The following is a 21,828-nucleotide window of genomic DNA, read 5'->3' as shown; positions in this document are numbered from 1 at the left end:
GAATAGTGGGAAAAGCTGTGCCTGTTACCTTCTCACTGGCGTTTTGCCAATAATGGAACAGGTGGTGGGTGGCCTGTCTGCCTTTAGGCTATTTGAGGACCTTAACTGATCAATTAATGGCCACATAAGGTCCTCTTCCCGTTGCTGTTGGTATTTTACCAGTGACGGATTGGCAGCTCGCCACATGGAGAGACCATCCAGTAAAACCTGGATGGTCTTTCTAATCAGCACCCTGTGGGCTATTAAGGGCCCTCCTACTGCATGTACTGTCCTGTGGTAATTATGGTTTTATCTAATGTGTAATATACCTTTAAGAAGAATGATGTTAAGGAAGATCACATGATCTTTAGTAACCAATAGAAGAGTAGCGCAGGCTACCTCTGTAGTTAGTAGTCAGTGGTGTAGAGATAGGGTTTGAAGTGAAAACGCACATGTATTTGCTGCTCAGTACCTTTGTAAATAAACATAATGTTTTCTACCTAAGAAGTGTCTGCTGATCAACTCTATCAAAAATACCAACTCGGCCACCAATTACAACAAGTGTGTGATGAGGATCCGCTGGATCCAACATGCCCCCACTGGAAGAACCTCCCTCTCTGCCAGGACTTGCCTGGTTGACACTGGGGTCTCCAACCCTACTTATCTTTACACCACCTCACTATCTGCTGCTCTGGGGTCTGCCGCAGTCCCAGTAGTGGCTCCCGCCCTGGTGGCACTGCTGGGCTTAAAGAGCTGCCGGCCCTCTGATTAGTTGGCAGTTCTTGGAAAGGTGGGACATCTTGCCTCAGAGGCAGAAGTCAGACAATTAACTGCCTGAGGACGGTAAAGTTTGATTAGGGCCCCCAGAGCATTTTCTGGCTGGTGGGTGGGGCTACAGACAATATTGATTTTGAGAATTTCTATCTGTTCAGTTGCTTTCAGTGTTGTGTTTTAATTTATTTGCAGACAAGTATAAAAGAAGGATTTTTACTGAAGCAAACCAGCTCATTTCAACGTTGGAAAAGAAGATATTTCAAGCTGCGGGGGAGGACTCTTTATTATGCCAAGGATTCAAAGGTAAGGATTGAGACACAGAAGGTATTCAACCCTTTGTCATCTTGTTGATTTGCCTTGATCACAAACTTAGAAAGTGAATTGATCACCTGCTCAGCAATCCCCACCACTTTAAAAGAGAGACTTGTAATTTATATAGCACCTTTCACCACCTCAGTTCATAGCCAATTAAATACTTGTGAAGTGTAGTCACTGTTCTAATGTAGGAATTGCAGCAGTTAATTTATACACAACAATATCCACAGAAGAGCGATATGGTAATGACCACATAACCTGTTTCAGCGATGTAGCTTGCAGGATCATTACTGGTCAGGATGTGGGGCAGAAATCTTTTGCTTTTCTTTGAAATAGGTGATCATGTGATCTTTAGTGTAAACCAGAGAGGGGAGGCACAAAGCCACCTGTGCAAGTTGCTTTTTAAAAATACATAAACTTTGGACTTAATGGCCTCCTCAGTGCAACAGGTGACCGGATAATATTTAGTACATTTATGTTCCGCTCGTACTTTCAGATTCCCCTAGTGCTAGTCGTGTGTGGTCAAATGACAGCCTCTTAAAATAGTTTCACACTGGCCAGCATGACTGCTCAATCAATATCTTTGGTACCTCACACTGACTTGCAGTTTTCCATTCGGCTTGTCTGTGGGCTTATAGCCTTTGTTTAGTGTTTGATACCTGTTGTTCATGAAGCTTATTGTACATTGTGAAAATTACTGATCTACATGAAATATTATTCAGTAAATAAATGCATTGAATTATCTATTTCCATGAATGAGCTTACTAACTAAGCTCCCATGTCATGACCCTTTGTTTGGGTTAAATGTTTCGCTTATCTTTTATTATCCTGTTCATACCATGTATTTAAAAGATTTGTAAAGCTAATCTAAGTATTTTCATTTTGAATTTTTTATTAAAAACTTTTAATTATAATAATGAGATCGCTGCCATGGACTCTTCTAGGAGTACTAGCTAAGCAATAACGATCACCAGGAGACATTAGTATGAACTAACCTGATTAAATTTTGTATTAATGAGGAATCCTGACTCACCTTTTTTTGAGTTTGTGTGGCCAGTTTGTGCAATTATATCAGGGCCAATTTCACACAAAAGGAAAGCTTTTTACTTATACAGCATTTCACAACCTTTCCAAAGCACTTTATAGCCAATAAAATACTTGAGAAGTGCAGTCACTGCTACAATGTAGGAAATGCAGCAGACACTTTGAGTGCAGCAAGATCTTGTAAACAGCACTGGATAATGATCCGATTATCTGCTTTTTGGCAACTCTGGTTAAGGGATAAATATTGGCCAGCACACTGTTCAGAACTCATCTTCTCTATTTCAAAATATTGCCCTGGGAACTTTGATTTTCACTTGAGAGGGCAGGGAACTTGGTTTTAACATTTCAACTGAAAGAAAGTATCTTCAACATTGCAGCACTCCCTCACTCCTGCACTAGACTCTCAGCCTAGAATTTATGCTTGGGTACCTGGAGTGGAGCCTGAATCCAGGACCTTCTGGTTCAGAGAAGAGAGTGCTTGCATTACATGCTTTATGATCAAGGGTTGGGGAATTGTGGAAATTGCACTTGCTATTTTATACTCGAGACCTGTGAGTGAAGCTTCCCACTGATGGCACACATTCATTAACCACCCCAAATACCAAATCCTTCACCAGTCGAATTGGTATGTTTGACATAAGTATGGTACCTAATTCTTCCCAAAACAAAACCTGAAAATGCTGAAAATATATAGCAGGCTGATCGACATCTGCAAAGGGAAATTGAAGATTAGTGTTTCAACTTTCATCAAACTTATATTAACTTGAAACAAATAAACCTGCACTTCCTTTAATCATTGTAGTTTGTACAGATGTAACTCATAAGGTTGCACTGCATGTCAGAGTTTACAATGCAAATCTAAGATCCCCAGTTGTGAATAAAATTCGTTTGGTGTATGTATCACTTTGATAAGCTGACTAAGACAGTGGCATTAATAATGACGAGTTAGTTATCCACAGTAATAAGGCAGTAAGTACAAATAATGAATATTACCCCAATCTTTAGAGAACAGGAGACCACATGTTGAAACATGTTCTTTGCTCCTGTTCTGACCTTCCCCATTCAGGCAGTCTCCTTTCGATACCCACAGCTCCATGTGGTTTCTACATGACCATTACACACACCCTCAGCCACCGTAGTGAATCTTAGCCCATGAATACATGCTCCTGTTTGTTTCTTCTGGATTCTTTTCAGCAGCATCCCAGCAAGCACCACTTAAACTACACTGCAGAGGGATAGTTTAGGATTACAGCTGTGAACTTTAGTTATTTCTATTGTGTACAGTAATATATACTGGAGTGTGTTTGAGGTGCAATGTATCAGTGGGTACAGGTGGCCCTGGTAACAACTTGAGTTTCTTCCTCAAATAATACGTGGTTTTGATTATCTCTTTCTTTCCCCACGGATGCTACCAGACCTGCTGAGTATTTCCAGCATTTTCTGTTTTCATTTCAGATTTCCAGCATCTGCAGTATTTTGCTTTTGTGCTATGTTGAGCTTCTCCCTCTTCCTCATAACACATCTGCAGTCTCCAAATCATCCCATATAAATGAATATAGTCCTGTGAGCTTGTGGTAGCACATTGATTTCTGCTTTAAAAATTGTTTACTAATAATTGACAATTTTTCCCTAACTGCTTCAGTACAGATTAATGTCTCAAGATTATTTACAGAGGCATGAGGGTAAAAATGGATGGAATCCCAAAAGAAATGTTAGTAGGAGTGGAGCACAAGTCTGCGTTTTAAGACAGGCCCTAAAAGAACAGAAGGAAGTGGAGAAACGGAGGGAATTCTGGAATGGGTGGCTGAAGGCTTGGCTGTCAAGGATGGGCAAAGGAAGGTGGGATGTATCAGCCTCAAAGTCAGAGAAACATTGTGTTTTGATTGGGTAGAAGGACTGCAGGGCTGGAAAAGATTTCAGAGATGGGAAGACTCCATAAAGGCACCTAAACACCAGGATGAGAATGTTAAATTTAAGGCGCTAAAGTTCAGGAAGCCAACTTGGGTCAGCAAACAGTGAAATGATGGGAGAGTGGGACAGGATATGAGTAGCATAGTTTTGGATGAACTGAAGCTCATGGAGGGTGGGTGATAGAAGTCTGGTCAGGAGAGCATCAGAATAGTCAAGTCTAGACTTGACTTGACGTGACATGACAAAGGGATGGATGAGGGTTTCAGCAATAAGTAGATTGAGGACAGGTGATATTATGGAGTTGGAATTTGGTAGTCTTTGGTAAAGAGGATTGGAGGTCATAAACTCCTTTTGGGTTTTGGGAAACTCAGTTGAAGGTCAAATGGGCTCAGGTCGGAATCAGCCTGGACATGATGGGATGGGGTCAATGGAATCTGACCCAATGTCTAACTCTGATGTCCTTCAGTTGACTTTGGTCAGCTTGAACAGTTGAGGGAGAAACACTGTTGCCAATCTACACTCACTGCAGATTGAGGCCTTGAGTTACCATCTTATTGAGAAGAATGCACTCCTGACAGCTCACTGAAGTGGCACCCTGGATCCTAACATTCTGGAGTGGATTCAATCTAGCCTTTAAAGACAAAGGGAGGACTGATCAAGGCCGTTAAAATGCTGAGAGATGTGGCTGATATTAGCCAACCCTTTGACTCAGACTGCACGTTCAGAGGACAGAAGTTCAAAATACCTTGAGATTAGGAAAGACGTTCTCCATAGAGTCATAAATTTATAGAATATTCTTCCAGGAAAAGCAGATGTTGATCATTTGTTTATTGTTTTCAAGTAAAGAAATGGGAACATATTTTGTTGGATTTGGATTGAATTTTACCAGGATTTGGTGAACTAATATAATGGATATCAAGCTGACAACTTTTAGTCTATTCAGTGTCAGACAGGGACACAGTCTCTTGAATAATTTCCAACTGTGCATGTCCAAACATGAAACATACTCATTTGTGCATCTCTTAATTGCTAGAATTGCAAACTGGACTTTTATTTTTGATTTAATCTTCAAATTATCAAAATGACTGTTCAGAAAAAAGGATAGTATTGGTTCAAAATTTAAATGGCTGACCTTGTGGGATATGATGGTCCTTATTGTGACCAGAGGCAGGAGGAGTGAGGGATGTCTTTTGCAAAGGGCAGTTGATTAAGGTGGAAACAGAAGCAAAAATGTAAATGGAAAGCAAACAGGATTTGTGTTCATATCTATTGCAGCTAAATTGCTGAATAATTAGGAAGCGAGGAGGAATGATATAGGCAAGTAGTCACTTGTGGGAGTGGAATCAAGACCCCTAAAAGAAGAGGTAATGGGAGCTTGCCAGGAAGTTACAACAACAATTATGGAGGATTTTAACCTACAGATAATCTGAAAAAATCACATTGGGAAAAGTAGCATAGATGTGGCGTTCATAGAATGTTTTTTAAAACAGCATGTTCTGGAGTCTTCTGGAGAGCAGGCTATACTGGACCCGATATTGTGCAATGAGATAGGATTAATTGATGATCTCTACCCCTAGGTAGCAGTGATCATAATATGATTGAATTTTACATTAATTTGGAGGGAGAAACGTCCAAGAATAGTATTTTAAACTTAAATAAGGGCAATTATGAGGGCATGAAAGCTGAGCTAGCTAAAGTTAACTGGCAAATGAGTTTAAGGGATATGTCAATAGAAGTTCAATGGCAGACATTACAAAGGATATTTCAGAATGCACAGAGTATATACATTCCAATGAGAAAGAAAAATTTCACGAGAGGGCCCACCATCCATAGTTAACTAAAAAAGTTCAAGAGTGTATCAAACTTAAAGAAACAGCATAAAATTATGCAAAGACAGGCGGCAGGTCAGAAGGTTGGAAAGAATATAAAGAACAGCAAAGAATGACAAAAAGATTAATAAGGAGGGAAAATTAGAGTATGAGAGAAAGCTAGCTAGAATATAAGAGATGGATATTGTTTCTATGGATATTGAAGCGTTGTGAGTTTTGATCCCATTAAGAGTGTGTCTGGGGAATTGATAAAGGAAAGTAGGGAGATGGTGGAATAATTAAACTGGTATTTTGCATTATAGTGGACACCAGTAACATCCCAAAAATAGCTGTAAGTCAGGAAATGGAAGGAAGGGAGGGAGGAACTCGGGGTAAATCACAATCACCAGGGAAGTGGTATTGAGTAAATTGTTGGGGCTGTGGGCTGACAAATCTCCAGTTCCGGAAGGACTTCACCCTAAGGTATTGAAAGAAGTGGCGAGTGAGATGGTTGATACACTGGATATAGTTTTCCAAAATTCCCTATATTTGGGGAAGACTCCATTAGATTGGAAAATAGCACATATAACTCCATTATTCAAAAAGGGAGGGAGATAGAAAGCAGGAAACTACAGGCCAGTTAGCCTAACATCCGTCATAAGAAAAATGTTAGAAGCTATTATTAAAGATGCTATAGTAGCGCACTTAGAAAAACTCAAGGCAATCAGGCCTTGTAAAAGTTGAGGCTTGACTCAACATGGTTTTGTACAAGGGAAATCATGTTTAACCAGTTTATTGGAGTTATTTGAAGGAGTCACATGTGCTGTGGATAAAGGGGAACCAGTGGATGTATTGTACTTAGTTTTCCAGAAGGCATTTGATAAATGTCACATCAAAGGTTATTGCAGCAAATAAAAGCTCATGGTGTAGGGGGTAACATTTTGGCACGGATAGAAGATTGGCTAGCTAACAGGAAGCAGAGAGTTGGCATAAATGGGTCTTTTTCTGGTCGGCAGGACGTGACGAGTGGTGTACCAAAGGGATCAGTGCTGGGGCTCAACTTTTTACAATTTACATATGGCTTGGATGAAGGGGCAGAAAGAATTCTTATTAAATTTTCTGACGACACAAAGATAGGTAGGAAAGTAAATTGTGAAGAGGATGTAAGGAGGCTACAAAGTGACATAGATAGGTTAAGTCAGTGGGCAAAGATCTGGCAAAAGGAGTATAATGTGGGCAAATGTGAAATCATTCATTTTGGCACTAAAGAATAAAAAGCTTATTATCTAAATGGCGAGAGATCGCAGAGCTCTGAGATTCAGAAGGATCTGGGTGTCCTAGAGCATAATTCACAAAAGGTCAGTATGCAGGTACATCAGGTAATTAGGAAAGTTAATAGAATGTGATCATTTATTGTGAGGGCAATTGATTACAAAAGTAGGGAGGTTATGCTTCAGTTGTACAGGGCATTGGTGAGACCACATCTGGAGTAGCTTGTACAGTACTGGTCTCCTTATTTAAAGAAAGATGTAAATGTGTTGGAAGCAGTTCAGAGAAGGTTTACTAGACTAGGAATGGGTGGGTTATTCTATGAGGGAAAGCTGGACAGGTTAGGCTTGTATCCACTGGAATTTAGAAGAGTAAGAGGCAACTTATTTGAAACCTTTCAGATCCTGAGGGGTCTTGACAGGGTGGATGTGCAGAGGATGTTTCCTCTTGTGGGAGAATCTAAAACTAGGAGTCACTGTTTAAAAATAAGGTGTTGCCCATTTAAAACAGAGATGAGGTCAATTTTTTTTTCTCTCAGGACTGATGGTCTTTGGAACTCTCTTCCTCAAAAGACTGTGGAAGCAGAGTCTTTGAATATTTTTAAGGCAGAGGTAGATAGATTCTTGATTAACAAGGTGGTGAAAGGTCATCGGGCGTAGCAGGAATGTGGGGTTGAGGTTACATTCAAATCAGCCATGACCTTATTGAATGGTGTAGCAGGCTCGTGGGGCCGAGTGGCCTACTCCTGCTCCTAATTCGTATGTTTGTATGTAACTTGTTATTAATATATGGCTAAGACTATATAGAACTGTCCTCAAATCTCCTCCCCGCTTTACCAATGTAGAAACTTGCAGCAGGAACAACACATTCAGAAGGTTAAATTAAGCTGTGTAGCTCCTGCTTTTTAGGAGCATCTAATGCTGCCTAGTGCCTGAATGGGGTGTGGAATACACGCGCACATCTGATGGGAGGTGTTCAGAAAGCTATTTTGATAAAGAGGCTTGCGCCTGCACAGCAAACAACCATCAGCGGTGGCATGCAGGCCATCAATGTCAGTCAGTGCAATGCTGCTTTGAGGGCAAAATTGCCATTTTCAAACTGCCTACTCCAGACTATACATCGTCTTAAACTCACACAGCTGAACACAATGTTAAATGGAGTGAAGGACCACTCCTCTCAACAAGAGTTTTTTTAAAGTATCGAAAAAACTTGCTGGTTACTTGTTGGATTATCCCTTCTGGCTGCTGATTCAACTGCATGTGTTCTTAGAGCTTTCCTATACATAATGAAAATTTCAGTTGTCTACAAGCAATTTGTCTGACTGGTGCTGGGGTACTTTAGAATGTTTACAGTAGGAGGCCATTTGGCCCATCATGTCTGCTAGCTTTCTGCTCAAGCCACTTAGCTAGTCCCAACCCCCTGTTCTTTCCTCATAGCCCTGCAATCCTTTTTTCCTTAGCTCCTTATCCGTTTCCCTCTGAAAACCATGATCGAACCTGCCACTACCACACAATCAGGCACTGCATTCCAGATCATAACCACTCAATACAGAAACATGTTTTTCCTCTTGTTGCTGTTGATTTTTTTGCATTCACCAGGACCACTCAGCTCCTGACTTCATTACAGCTTTAGTCCAAACATAGGCAAAATCAGGGAGCTCTCAAGGTGAGATGAGAGTGACTGCCCTTGACATCAAGTCCGCATTTGACTGAATGTAGCATCAAGGAGCCCGAGCAAAACTGGAATCAATGAGAATCGGGGGAAAACTCTCCACTGGTTGCAGTCATGCCTAGCACAACGGAAGATGGTTGTGGTTGTTGGAGGTCAGTCCCAGGACATCACTGCAGGAGTTTGACAGGCTAGTGTCCTAGGCCCAACCATCTTCAGCTATTACATCAATGACCTTCATTCTATCATAAGGTCAGAAGTGGGGATGTTCGCTGATGATTGCATAGTGTTCAGCAATATTCACGATTCCTCAGATTCCGAAGCAGTCCATGTCCAATTGCAGCAAGACCTTGATAACATTCAGGTTTGGACTGACAAGTGGCAAGTAACATTTACACCACAGAAGTGCCAGGCAATGACCATCTCCAACAAGAGAGAATCTAACCATCTCTCCTTGACATTCAATTCATTACTGTCGCTGAATTCCCCCACTATCAACATCCTGGGGGTTACCATTGACCAGAAACTGAACAGGACTAGCCATATAAATACTGTGGCTACAAGAGCATGCTAGAGGCTAGGAATCCTGCAGCGAGTAACTCACCTCCTGACTCCCCAAAGCCTGTCCACCATCTACAAGGCACAAGTCAAGAGTGTAATGGAATACTCTCCAGTTGCCCAGATGAGTGCAGCTCCCACAACATTCAAGAAGCTTGACACCATCCAGGACAAAGTAGCCCTCACGATTGGCACCACACCCACCAAAATTCACTCCTTTCACCACCGATGCACAGTGGCAACAATGTGTATCATCTACAAGATGCACTGGAAGAACTCACCAAAGCTCCTTATACAGTACCGTCTAAACCCACGACCACTGCCATCTCGAAGGACAGGGGCAGCAGACACATGGGAACACTACCACCTGGAAGTTCCCCTCCAAGTCACTCACCATCCTGACTTGGAAATATATCACCGTTCCTTCACTTGCTGGGTCAAAACCCTGGAACTCCCTTCCTAACAGCACTGTGGGTGTACCTACACCACATGGATTGCAGTGGTTCAAGAAGGCAGCTCACCACCATCTTCTCAAGGGCAACTAGGGATGGCAATAAATGCTGGCCCAGCCCAGCGAAGCCCGCATCCCGTGAAAGAATTTTAAAAAATTCACTTTAAATCGCTGTCCTCTGGTTCTCAACCCTGCTGCCAATGGGAACAGTTTCTCGTTATCTACTTTGCCTGGATCCCTCACGATTTTGAACTCTTCTATCAAATGTCCTCTTACCCATTTCTAAGGAGAACAAACTCAGTTTCTCCAATCCATCCATGTAACTGAAGTTCTTGATCACTGGGACTATTGTTGTAAATCTTTTCTGTACCCTCTCGAGATTTCTTACACCTTCCTGAAGTGTGGTGCTCAGATTTGGACATAGTTGAGGTCAAACTAGTACTTTTATAAAAGCTCATCATAACTTTCTTGCGTTTGTATTCTATATTTTGATTTATAAAGCTTAGGGTCCTGTAAGTCTTTTACATTAACTTCTCAACCTGACCTGCCACCTTCACTGTTTTGTGTATGTATATCCTGAGGTCTCTCCGTTCCTGCAAATCGGGGAGGAGATTGGTCAGGGTTAATACTATTACACTACACTTCTGCTAGGAACACAAAACGCCTTGTCAACGACTGACAGTTATACAAAAAATGTAATGTGGGAAACACAGCAGTCAATTTTTGCACAGCAGAGTCCCACAAACGGCAATGTGATAATGACCTGATAACTTATTTTAGTGGTGTTAATTGAGGGATAAGTATTGGCCAGGACAGTTCTATATAGTCTTAGCCATATATTAATAACATGTTACATACAAACATATGAATTAGGAGCAGGAGTAGGCCACTCGGCCCCACGAGCCTGCTACGCCATTCAATAAGGTCATGGCTGATTTGATTGTAACCTCAACCCTACATTCCTGCTATCCCCGATGACCTTTCACCCCCTTGTTAATCAAGAAACTATCTACCTCTGCCGTAAAAATATTCAAAGACTCTGCTTCCACAGTCTTTTGAGGAAGAAACTCACAATTCTCTGAGGAGAAAAAATTCTCTTCATCTCTGTTTTAAATGGGCAACACCTTAATTTTAAACAGTGACCCCTAGTTCTAGATTCTCCCACAAGAGGAAACATCCTCTCCACATCCACCCTGTCAAAACCCCTCAGGATCTGAAAGGTTTCAAATAAGTTGCCTCTTACTCCCGTGGATACAATCCTAACTTGTCCAGCCTTTCCTCATAGAACAACCAGACCTTCCTGGTATTAGTATAGTAAACCTTCTCTGAACTACTTCCAACACATTTACATCTTTCTTTTCTGTACCCTCTTGAGATTTTTTACATTCTGCCCAGAATTGGACATAGTGCTCCAGTTGAGGTCGAACTTTTATAAATGCTCATCATAACTTCCTTGCGTAATTGCACCCTTTATTTTATATTGCTTCTTCTTGATCTTCCCACCCAAAGATCCTTTTGGACATGATGGCCTGGTGAGTCTTCCTCTGGGAATGACTCGGAGAATGAAGAGGCACCACAGGAAACTGCTAGAAGATGGAGGAGAAGGGGAAAGAAAGGGTCTCAGCAGGAGGTTTTTGAGAATGTTGCAGGGTGCCATTGAATACATGTACATTGCTTTACGTGTTCCTCATTGTGAACACGGCCGTTTTCCTGAACAGAAAGGGATTTTTCTTCCGTAGTGTGTGACAACAGGCAGTGCATCATGCAGGTCAATGTCTGTTACCCTGGCAGCAGTCACAATTTGTCATTTTGCAGCAGTCCTCTGTGTAGCCGGTATTTCACGCACCACAGCAAGTCAAAGGCTAGCTACTGGGTGACAAGGTAGAACAATCATGATGGGAATCAAAGGTTATCGGGGTTAGATAGGAATGTGGAAATCGAAACACAAGAAGATCAGCCATGATCTTACTGAATGGCAGAGCAGGCTCGATGGGTGGAATGGCCTACTCCTGCTCCTATTTCTTATGTTCTTATGACAGAGCTTATGACTCTGGTCAGGAACCATTGGACACATGAGAGTCATGCTGCCAAAAGGAATGTTAATGAACTTACCATCAGTGTTTTGAAGGATCACTTCCGCCTCCCGGACAGCTCTGGAGGAGCCCCATAAAACTCAGCTGAGCGGTTGTCAAGATTTGTAGTAGCTTGCCGTACGGCCTTGTCACTTTGAGGAAACAGTCCTTGCCACCACCAATAGGCAAGAAGCTAAGCTTTAGGAGCATGAGAAGGAAGAATGGGAACAGGAAGTGGAGGAACGGGAAGGAAGGCAATAACATAGACAGCGCTTTTCTATCTGGGCTTGACACGATGCAATTATTAATGAGCGAAGTAATAACCTCAACCATACCTCCGCATTCACTAACAGTCCCACACTTTTTTCCTTTCCTCTATAACTGACCATCCCTTTGGGGTGACCATCCCAAAAAGCTAATGGAGGAATCCACATAAAATATGTCACAGAATAACTGAAACACTGAGGAGAATTAAAAGGTATGAAGAAAAGTTGAGCCCCTGCATGCTCTCTGCAAGAGCATTTAGCCACTTCCCTGCCCTTTCATCGTAGACATGTAAATATTTTTCCGTCAGTGTCTTATCCAATTCACTTTTGAAAACCACAATTGAACCTGCCTCCATCACACTCTCAGGCCCTGCCTTCCAGACCGTAGCCACTCACTACATAAAAAGATCTTTCCTCATGTCACCTTTGGTGTTGTTGCCAATCATTTTAAATTTGTGTCCTCTGGTTCTTGATCCTTCTGCCAATGGGAACAATGTATCACAGAAGAATATAAAGTTATAGCCCAGAAACCTTACCTGTATGATGTTAAAACTTTATGACTTATACTTTCATATACAGTTTACATTTTGCTTCTATCATGTGTTCACCCAAAGTTGCTAAAGTTTAAATAAGGACTTTATAAACTGTGCTTGCCTTCCGTCTGTGCCTTGCCTGACTTTATGGCCGTGAAGTGCTTCCCCAGTGGCTGGGAAATGGAAGGCTGCTAACCTTCAATTGAAAAGACTGCAGATGCCCTTGGAGTGTAAACTTGAGCAGCTCAGGGCCTAGAAGGCCTGGCTTTAGACTGCACCATCTCGGCCTAGGCTGTGCTAACTGGCTGATAGGCAATAGCATTAGTAAGAGCACTGGCAGAATGACAGAAGTGGGAGGATGAATACTGTCATCCTGAGAGATGGTAGTAGGTTCCTGTTCCATGGAGCAATAGCCATTCTGCCAGGGCAGCACCTCAGCAGTCTTACTGAGCTGTTGGAGAGCAGATTGCTGGAGTGCTGAGGCCCTGGAAGGTCCTTGGAAGTGTTAAAATAAGGAAAGCCTCGGTAATGACAGCTGATTATGCGTTAACTCATAAGATGATTAACAACGGGCCGCACTTTGGAACATTCCAATGAAACTGGAATGAGAGGAAGTTTGATGGTGAGAAGCGGTCAGGCCCTGATAAGAAAGAAAAGGAAGGTAATGACCAAGGCCCTTCTTGGGTTAGTAGAAGTGATGGTTCGGAGGATAGCTTTAGCTGAAGGGGACCGACATGCTGCATTTATCACAAGAAAAGGCACGTGAAGGCTGAATATTGGAAATTAAGAAGCAAAACTATAGAATTTGTAAATAGCACAGTGCACCTCTAGAAAATAACTCTCCCAGTGAGTAAAGCTTTTGTAAAGTCATTAGGTTCTCCTTTGTTTCAGTGGATCAGGGCACAGGGAGTTGTGGAAGTATTCTGTTTAAAGGTGAAGTGACCTAACTTTTGTCTGGTGAGACATAGAAGTCAATTGTTATTCTTAGCAACCAACACGGCCACTGATGTTGGAGGTGATGAGAATTTCTCTAATGAAAGTTCATTCAGTAAAAGCGTGTTGATATGGGGTATTGTTGGAAATTGTTTACCTGCTTCTTTGTACAGCGTTCATTTAAAATCTGCCTTAGATAGCTGGTCTTAGCATTGTCGGTGTTGTTCCTAATTTGCCCATTGACGGTGTAGAATTCTTATTAAGAAATTACTTGGCTGGGGATACAGTTTGGCCTTCCACTGTGGTTTCGGGAAAGCTCTTAGAGGCTGATTGACTTAAAAGAATCCATGACTTTCTGTAAAATTGCTCCAAGTATTCATGTTTCAACTATAGATGTGTGCAAATATTCAGACACTCAACCTGCTAATTTTAAAAGGACCATCCAGCTGAAAAGAAAGAGTTATTGTCACTTGGAGATGAGTTAAAACTGTCTGAATTACAAATGTAGGAAAGCATGAGCAAGGCATGGCAAGGCAGCTAGCAACAATATGCAAAGCTAATTGTGAAACAAAGGAAAGGAATGTTTTGAAGGAACATGGGAAAGCTGAGCCCAGGGCTGACTCTATCGAGCTGTGAGAAAGGATACATGTTCTTGAGTATAAATTAATACTTCAAAACCAGGAGGTAAGTGCTCTTGCTAAAATAGAATTAAACAAAGCTCGAATCCAGTGGGAGGAAAAAAAGCAAAATAAAACTTAAGAAAATGTGTGAACTAAATAAAAGGGAGTATCAAGTTTTCTTAGCTGAGTAGTTCTTAAGTCTTCTAAAGAGGATTTACTGGACAGAAAAATGAACCACTTGCATAGAAGGAGGTATTGTTCGATTTGTGCCTCCTAGAAAAGAAAACCAAAAGTTTAAATCATGGAGAAGAACTTAAAGTTTAAAATGATCCTGAATTAAAGCAAGATAAGCTGAATTCACTTGCTGTGGAGGACAATTCAGTTCAAAACCCAATGGTGTTCCTAAAAAAATTCAAAATCAAGAACCTGTATCAGTGGAGTTTGATGCTACAACTATTTACACTAAAAATTGTGTGTTGCTGGTTGAAATATGTGATTGTAGATGCCTCTATTGAGTTTAAAGAATAAGGGGTAGTAACAATGTCTTAAAGCCAAGTAAACATATTGGATTTTATAAGATTGTAAGATAAAACTGTGTTGGTAATGAAACTTGTTTTACAAATATGATGTATCATTGTTGTTACCTATGTAACAAGCAATACGCTATTTGTTAACATGTTTATGATGTTAAGAACTCACTGTATTTTGAACACCGTTGTAAAGAAAACTTTACTAGGGTAAAACTTTCTTTTAACCAAATGGGAAAGTGTGACAGACTTTGACATGGAATTATTAACAGTAAGAAAATTTTGTAATTACTTTAAAATGTTTGGGGAACCTGTAATTGTTTTAAAAAATGTTTGAAAATAACTTTAAAGAGTTTGTATTACATGTACAGGGATCAAGTGTAATATTTTGATAATATGAAATATTGTCCATGTTACCTGGTGACCCTTAACCTGAAAGCAGTACCAATGGAAAGGAAGTTTAAAAAAGAAGCCTGTGTGGCACACAGACACAAAGGGGAAAGAGGAGACCCAGAGAGAGGGCACCATTAGATCCATGCTACCAGGGTTGATGGGAGCTGAGAGTTGAGATGGTTCCAGAAAGAAATATGCCATCTAGGGAAGATTGCACAGGCCAAACCCTGTTTATGTGGAAGCAACTCTCTGCAGGGAAATAACAAAATCCTTGAAGGAAAGGGACTGGAACTCTGCTCGGAAGAACCATGTGACTGAATCTGCGACCATGCACCTAGGTGAACAACCTACTAACTACTAATGCTGTGAGATAGTCCTTGTTGTATCTGCTATTTCATGTGTTATTTATAGTTCATACAAACCATGATTTGCCTGTTAATTTATGTTTAATTTACATTGATTCTGACTCTTAAAGTAAAAGTTACAAAAAGTGAAATCTTGTTGCTAATTTAATTATTTGGTTGTCGTTCGGTGAATTTGGTTATTTTGATTTATGGATCCCCATGGGGGTCATAACACCATGATGACCAGTGCTGTCTACTCCATGGGGGTTGAAAGATGCAGTTGGTGCCTGTTCTGTACCTCCTTCCCCTCAAAGTGAGCGTCGTGCAATATGTTTGCTTGATGTGACTGTTATAGTTAGATAGCTACCGGTGTATGTGCGAGGTGTGAGTTATGGGTATGAGGCTTTCAACAGTGCTAGCTTTGTGAGGATGACATAAAACATATGATTTGAAGGGGTGAGCTCTGACTGATGAGAGAATTTTATTAGGTTGGTGATAGGGTTATAGTGAATTGAGCAGTGGATGAGCTGAATGTTGCAAATGGTAGCATATGCCATTTGCAGACAATCTCATTCACCGTGACAACTGGTGTGAGATTATTAAACTCCTGCCTACACTGCATTCAAGTCTTTGACCAAAAGTCCCAGCATTGACCTTCAGTGCTGCTTGTTCCCATTGCTTCCTGAGCATATGTTTGAATGACCCCCAGTGGCACAGGGTATTTTCCCTTCTTTTCACCTCTTCTGCCTCCAATGCATTGTCTGAAAGCCTTGATGCTCATGTTTGTGCATGTTCAGCCATTGCTCAAAGTATCAGATTTAGTTTCCAAATGACTCCAATCACTTCTTGCAGCCACGGGGGTGCATCTCCTCTGTAACAGTTACAGAAGGAGGCCTTTAAGTAGTGTTAGAGACTCGTGATACTGGGCCTCCTGCTGGTGCATGCCGCTAGTGAACATCACAGTTCATGCTGACTGCACGCAGAAATCATTTAAAATAGTGGGCAGCATGAACTTAACATACTACTTGCAACACAGTGAATGGGCATGGGCTAATTGTGTACGGTGACCCCCACGTCTATTTTCAGGGGTAGCCAATTTCTCCCCAGAACTGTTTTTAATCAAGTGCAAAGTCTGGGAAAAAAGGGGGGGGGTGATGGGGGGAGGAGAGAGAACAAAGGGGAAATGTGATGGTGTGGAAGGCAGGAGTGATTAAATAACAAAAGAATGCAAGGCAGGTGCGAATGGGTTAAGTAAAGAACCAAAAGATGGGTCCAGCAGAGCTGCAAGTGGTCACAACAGAGGAAGAGGGAACCTTGGATAATGGGGCAAATCAGAGAATGTTGTCTTGGCCCAGGAATGTGGTGTAAGGAAGGCGTCCTGATGGTCATGTATCGATAGGAGAATCCCCACTCATCAGCCACACCTCCTCCACTCCCATTGGCTCTGGTGCAAGCATCCTCCAGAACCATAATGTCCAGGAGAGAAAGGGAGCAGTGATTAAGATGCAAAAAATAAAGAATCTCCCTCTTCTCTCTCCGGCCATAGATTAATCAGAGTACCAGAGCAAGGGTGGACAAAAGGCATAAATGCTCTCTGCTCCTGTTTCCACTTGGGAACTGAGGGCGATCTGACAGGGTGGGGGAAAGTGAAGATGAAAAGTTAGCTGTATAATTTTCTACAGAAGCTGTGTTGAAGTTTTTGTGCCTTTAACTAAAGTTGAAGCAGATGAAATTGGAGGCAAATTATTGAGCGTGTTAGATCAGTAACATGACTGAGCAGCAGTAGACAGTACGGATAATGGGCAGGTACTGTAATTGGCAGAATGTCCCACAAGGATCTGTTTTGGGGTCTCAACTATTCATTGTATTTATTAATGACTTAGATGATAGAATAGAAAGCCAAATATCCTAGTTTGTTGATAAAACAAAGTTAGGCAGCATTGTAAGCAGCGTGGATGGAAGCATAACATTACGGAGTTATTGATAGATCAACTGAAAGGGCAAAAATTCGGCAAATGGATTTAATATGAGGTCACCACTTTGGACTGAAAATGAGGAGAGGGTATTTTCTAAATGATAAAAAGTTAGAAACACTGGAGATCCAAGGAGATTTGGAGACCCAGCGATATAGATCATTAAAATATGAAAAACAGGCACAAAATGTAATGGATTGATGATCTTTATATCTTGAGGGCTACAATACAAGAGATTAGAAATCATGCTTCAGCTTTATGTTGTTAAAATGTACCTGCAGAGCTGTGAGCAGTTCTGGGCACCGAGCCTGAGCAATATTGGTCTTGGTGGGAGGGCAGTATAAATTTACAAGAATCTGGATTCCAAAGGTTTGATTAAGGGAGGAGATTACACAAATTTAAGGCTTTTATTAGGCTGGAATTTAGAAGATTAAGGGATGATTTGAGTGAAGTTTAAAGATATAAGCGGAACTGATACGGTAAACAGAGAGAATCCACGTCTAAGACCAGGGGCAGTGTATGAAACTTAGAGCCAGATTTTTCAGAAGTGAAGTGAGAAAACATTTCTGTACCTAAAGGGTGGTAGAAATTTGGGACTCTCTTTTGCGAACAGCAATTAGTGCTAGGTCAATTCTAAATATTAAATCTGAGTTTTATTGAGTTTTTATAATCCAAAACTATTAAGGGAAATGGGACAATGGCAGGTGCATGGAGTTCACTTATAGACCAGCCATGATCTCATTGAATGGCAGAACAGGCTCATAGGGTGAAATGGCCTGTTCCTACTCCTATGTTTTACAATGTGCTGGTCAGACCACCAGATTGTGCCATCTTGGTCATGATGTTACAAAATAGAAGGAATAAGTCCAGTTCCAAGTGTAAATTGTGGGAGGAATAATGAGAAATATCTCATCTGCACTCTCTAGAGAGGAGGTTAAGAGTGTTGGGGGAAGAGCTCTTAAAAGTATTTAAAATTTTAAACATGGGGCAAATCTAGATTATTTTCTTAATGTACTGTAATTAATCTACTCAGGAAATTTAAATTGCTGTCAGTAAAAAGCAAGCTTAGAGAATCAATTGGAGAGAAAGCTTGTTTACTCAATGAGTGATAACCATTTGGAATTTTGGAATGATCTACCTAATTAGATAATAGGGCAAAAAGATTAGGGTAATTCAAATTACAATGAGATCTCATTGTTGGAAGATTTGAGGGTCAGGGAGAGATCAGCTTCAGTGAGCTTGAATATTTTTTTCCCCTTGTCTCTGGTTCCTTAGTTAAGTTCAAAGTTGTAATTTGCTCAGGAAATTTATTTGGCTATGGATTGAAGTGTTTCCTAATGATAGTTTGGTATAATGTTCCTTGCGTGTGCAGATACCACAGAATAGGTGGTGGTGGACACAGAACTTAGAAAATGGAAAGGCTGGACCTGGGAAATGAAAGTGCAGGGAGGTGGTTTTTGAAAGCAGGGGGACATGTAATGTGGAAAGAACATAGGCAGTTTGAGAGAGCTGGATTGGAAAATACTTAGAAACAATAGGCTTATTGGCTTTTTCTCACCAATTCTAACAATTTTGAATGGCCTCCTCAGTAAGAATGAGTTTGAATAGCACCTCTCTACTTTCTCTAAAAGACACAGTAGAAAAGCAGAAGGTTTCTGTAATTCAGTGTACGCGATGAAGATAGAAACCAATAGCAACATTTTTTCATAAGATTCATGCCTTTAATTTCTGATCTCTTTGAAGTAACCCAATTGCTATAAATACTGAAATGGAATATGAAAATTCTCTGAGATTAGTATTTTTAAAGAAATCCCTTGACATCTGTCAGATGAAATAAGAACTTAAATTGAAAGCAAATTTGGAAGCTACATAACAGTTGAATCACAGTGGCCTGAAACTATGCTGTGGGAGACTTGTGTACAAACACTTAACGTGATCTTGTTGAGATTTGTCTCTGATGCTTTAGCAGATGCACTTATCCATTTATTTAAGTAAGCTAACAGCAAGTTAATTTCAAATGGATATGCTAAATGTTGTCTCAATATGTAATTATGAGAGCAATTTGAAGAACTGTACCACAGCTGAATTCATTCCATCTGTTTTATATATTCATGTGAGGATGAATTGTTCAGAATTCACTCCTCCACTGATCTTGCAAAACTGAGACTTCATCTGCCTGTTGGAGTAAAATATCCCAGGAAACTATTCAAAGTAGACCCCGAACATAGGTTCTCCAGGTAACTTGGTCAGTAATTCTTTCTTCTGTAGCACCATCAACAACAGATTAATTAATCAGTTATCCTCTTTACTGTTTGTAACTGATCGCTGCACACAAATTGGGTTGGCATATTTACTGCACAACAACAATGACTGCACTTCATTGTTTTTCCTGTACTTTGGGTTATACTGAGGAGGTGGTAAGGGGCTATATTAATGCAAATTCTTTATTCATTTTAGATGTATCATTTCTATATCCCCACTATTTTCTATTTATACAATATTTACATTTATATTCATTTCAAAATAAATAACACTGTTGAACAAATTCATCAAATTTATATCCTATGTAATTATTATTATTGAAAGATGTAGTTTTGTAATCAGTTAAATCTGCTCATTAATTACATAGCTATAGTTAGACCAGTAGTTAGCTTGGGACAATACTCATGGCCCAATCATAGCGCTCAAAACCAATGAATAACCTTTATTATTTAAACAGTAATGTGGTTAACCTTTATTATTGAGTCAATGGTGTAGAAATCAAAGCCTGTCACCTTGGCTAACCAGTGCCATGTATTGTTCTGGTCTCCATAACGCAAAAAGAATATAGCAGCACTGGTCGAAATGTGTAATTTTTCACAAGGATTATATCAGGGCTATGAAGTTATACCTATTGGGAAAGACTGAAAAACGTTGGTGGTCTTTCCTCTAGAAAAGAAAATATTGAGGATTGACTTGATAGAGGTCTGTAAAATTGTGAAGGTGTTGGATAGACTTGGAGAAAATGTTTCCACTTGTTAGTGAGTCAAAACTGGCTGGCGTAAATATAAGACAGTCAATCGTAAATCCAGCTAAGAATTCAAGAGAAACTTCTTTTAATCAGAGTATTTAGAATGTGGAACTCACTATGACTTGGGGTAGCTGAGACAAATAGAATAGATACACTTAAGGCAATGTTAGATAAGTGATATATGAGGGTGAAAGAAATAAAAGGTTATGTGGGAGGCGCTCATGTGGAGCATAAACACTGTCAGTGATCAGTTGGGCTGAATGACCTGCTCCTGTGTTGTAAATACTACATACTTTAACGTAAATTGTTGCCCTTACTGGCACTTGTCCAGAACATTGTCAATTAAATCTGGGATAATCAAGCCATATGCTTACCAGCAATCAAGGAAATTTCCAGAATGAAGATGCTGAGAAACTTGTTACATAGTTGTTATCAGGCAGTGAGATTGCTTAAAGAAAAGTGACCTGGACAGTTAAACCAGCCCAAGGTGTGATATATTGGGTCAGAACAAATCTCAACAACACATTTGCTATAAATAAACAGTGAGCATACTCTGAGTAGGAGTTGAATTTTGATTGATTGGAAGTCTTGATCGCTTCAAAGCCTTCCCCAGAAACCAACCTGGATACAGTGTGTGTTTTAGCTGCTGCTTTGGGCCTGAGTCTGTCATTGCTATTTCTACTTTCCTTTTGCCAATTTTTTCCTTTTCTTTTTACCCCTCTCCAACCCCTCTATCCTTTTGTCAAGCCTCTTTCATTACTCTCCTCTCAGGTAACCTGCCCTCCCTAATTCCTACTCCTATCCTTCAGCACTCTTCAAACTTTCTACTCTCCTGCCACCAGCCCAGCCTAGGTTCTCTCTTGGATAAGTCTACATCTTCCCCTGTGCATCTTATGACATCTTCTGAAGAGCCCATTGAGACATTCGCCACTGTCTTCAGATGAGCAGTAACCCCAACTGCCCCATCCTACTCTCTCACCTACTTTTCCCACCCATTCTCAAGCTAGAGGCTAATATTGCTAGTTTCCTTCCTGTCCTACTCACCCTTCCCAGTGCAGGTTCTGTGGACTCTGCCAATGGATTAACTCTCACCACCCACTTACACATCTCCCTCTAGCCCTGAAGTCTTTTTTTTCTCCTCCTCTTTATCTAAATCCCTTTTGAAAGTTACCCTTGAATCCCTTTTAGGCAGTGGATTCCAGATCATCATAACAATATTTTTACCACAGAATCACAAAATTGTTACAGCACAGGAGACCATTCAGCCCGTCATGCGCTGGCACTCCAGAGGAGCAATTCACCTAGTGCCATTGCGTAACCCTGCACATTCTTCCTTTTTCAGATAATTATCCAATCTCCTCTTGAAAGCCTTGATTGACC

General features: G+C 40.7%; 1 protein-coding gene across 1 annotated transcript in view; it reads left to right on the top strand.

The window, feature by feature from the left end:
- Positions 1 to 968: 968 nt before the first annotated feature.
- LOC121290467 (diacylglycerol kinase eta-like) overlaps positions 969 to 21,828 on the top strand; it is a 383,823-nt gene continuing 362,963 nt past the window's right edge. The window contains exon 1 of the mRNA XM_041210907.1: positions 969 to 1,056. The gene's annotated coding sequence lies outside the window, so the exon portion shown is untranslated. The remainder of the gene's footprint in view (positions 1,057 to 21,828) is intronic.

The sequence above is a fragment of the Carcharodon carcharias genome, chromosome 18, assembly GCF_017639515.1.
Source record: "Carcharodon carcharias isolate sCarCar2 chromosome 18, sCarCar2.pri, whole genome shotgun sequence".
Taxonomy (NCBI): domain Eukaryota; kingdom Metazoa; phylum Chordata; class Chondrichthyes; order Lamniformes; family Lamnidae; genus Carcharodon; species Carcharodon carcharias.
The sequence above is the reverse complement of the archived record's forward strand: the minus strand, read 5'-3'. Positions and strand labels throughout refer to the sequence as shown.